Source organism: Apis dorsata, unplaced genomic scaffold (assembly GCF_000469605.1).
Source record: "Apis dorsata unplaced genomic scaffold, Apis dorsata 1.3 scaffold_72, whole genome shotgun sequence".
Lineage (NCBI taxonomy): Eukaryota > Metazoa > Arthropoda > Insecta > Hymenoptera > Apidae > Apis > Apis dorsata.
This window is the reverse complement of record NW_006263370.1, coordinates 119,356-121,419: the sequence shown is the minus strand read 5'-3', so window position 1 is coordinate 121,419 and position 2,064 is coordinate 119,356. Positions and strand designations below refer to the sequence as shown.

At 33.7% G+C, this 2,064-nt stretch overlaps 2 long non-coding RNA genes across 2 annotated transcripts in view; both read left to right on the top strand.

Moving 5' to 3' along the window:
• LOC116186893 overlaps positions 1-648 on the top strand; it is a 1,124-nt gene extending 476 nt beyond the window's left edge. Inside the window, exon 2 of the long non-coding RNA XR_004151938.1 lies at positions 8-648. This is a non-coding gene — a long non-coding RNA (uncharacterized LOC116186893). The remainder of the gene's footprint in view (positions 1-7) is intronic.
• A 415-nt stretch (positions 649-1,063) lies between these two features.
• Positions 1,064-2,064, top strand: part of LOC116186894 — a 3,326-nt gene continuing 2,325 nt past the window's right edge. Inside the window, exon 1 of the long non-coding RNA XR_004151939.1 lies at positions 1,064-1,957. This is a non-coding gene — a long non-coding RNA (uncharacterized LOC116186894). The remainder of the gene's footprint in view (positions 1,958-2,064) is intronic.

Sequence of the window (2,064 nt, the reverse complement as noted above, 5' to 3'; positions counted from 1 at the left end):
GAGAGAGAGAGAGAGAGAGAGAGAGAGAAAGAGAGAATGGAAACGCATAGAAGAGTGGATCCGTTTAAACTTGCTCCACAATAATGTATAATAGACAAGTGTAGTTAAAAGAGATTAAAACAAGAAAAAAAAGAAACAAAATGAAAGAAAACAGAAACACATTGCCTATGCATTATGAGAGAGAGGGAGAGAGGAGAGAGAGAGAGAGAAGAAAACAAAAACGTTGTTTGTAATATCTGTACATACAAATTTCAAGTAAAGTATCTTATTTTCTTACAAACTATATAGCGATGACATTACGAAAGAATACTTAAAATTTTGTTGTAATATTAAGTATTTATTCAGAATTCATGTTGTCCCAATATAGTTTGCTTTATGCACACAACTCGTCTTTTGGTGTAATTAAAAAAAAAAAAAAAAAAGAACTATCGTTTTTATACAAGCTTAGGAATAAATGAAATAAAAACAAAATAAAAAAGTGCAGAACGAAAAGAAAGAGGAAAAAATACGAGGAAAAAGGATAATTAGAAGGAATACAGAAAGAAAAGAAAAATGCGATCTACTAATTTTCGATGGAGAATGAACGAAATTATGGGTGAGGATAGGATGAGATCAAGGAAGAGAGGCAGACGAGAAGGAAAAACCTGTGAAAAAAAATCCGTGGTTGAGAGAGTAACGCGAGATCTTCGACGGATCACGCAGTTCTTTAATCACTCGTTTCCTTTGTGATGGCGCTATGTGTCATTTTGACTGTCTAGGACCGAGCATCATAATGTTAGTGTGAAATTCGCGTATAAACATTTTCATCGTGTCCCCGATTCAAAAATCGATCGAGATACAGCTGTGATCTTTAATATTGAAGCGGGAATGCGTGCATCGCTCTTTTCGTCGCGATATAATTCGTCTTTTTTATACGTTTATAGAAAAATCCATCGGTCATCATCGATAAACATTCTATCGGAACAAGTAATTTGAGGTTACTCGTTGTCCTGGATAGTCGAATGTAACATTTATCATACATATATACATACACACACATATATATGTTTCAAGTTTATAACTTGGTTAAAATGGAAATGAGCCATTTTAACGGTAAATAGACCACATTACATATGATGTTTCAGTGAAAGCGAAACCATGCGATATCATCGTCCATATTCTTTAGAACGCTAGCTTGATACGTTTGTGTCCCGTCAAGATTAGTTAAAACACGGAGGGAACGAGTGAATTGATCGAAGAATAACTGCGTGAACCGAAAGCCTTGGCTGGTGATCGAAAGACTGCGACAAACATGGATGGAGAAAGAGAAAGATATAAGGTTTTTACTTTAAACGTGAATCATCTTTTTCGTCCTGCGAGAACGTTACCATTTTACGATCATCGTCAATCATTATTGCATTTACAGTTGGTCGTTTATTTCTTATGGGAAGAAAATAAAAATGATTACAAAAGAAAAAAAAAAATCGCTGGCTGTTCAACGGATCTATTGAGGTTAGACCGTGAAACGTCGACGAACGAACGCAAACAAAATGATCTAGGATGATAAACGCTTCTTTCGTTTTAATCTCGATTTAAAGTAGCACTCTATTGGGGTCCAGATGTACATTCATCTATATCTCATCAATAAATCTGGCAGCAAAAGAAGTATGGAATTCATTCGATTAGTTATTAAGAGTCTCATCTATATTCGCAAGAAATGTACGTGGATTCTAGTTTCGATGATAAATTATATTTCCTTTCCATTTAATATTCAATACAATTTATATTTAGTTTACAAAAATAACATGATTTCATTTGATTATCAATTTAGAATCGTATAGAAAGAAAAAGGTTGATTTAATCCGTGTACATTTTTTGCTTCTAGATTAGTAAAACGTTCTCGAAAATCGTCGCGAATCCTTAGAAACCTCCCAAAAATCGATTCGATTAAAAATAAAAAAAAAAAAAAAAAAAAAAAGTAATCTGGGAAAACTGTCGGCTAATTTTTCTTTTCTTTTTCTTCATCATTTCTATCACAAGACCGTGTGTGGTCCACGCCACAAGAAAGAAATAGTTACGGTGATT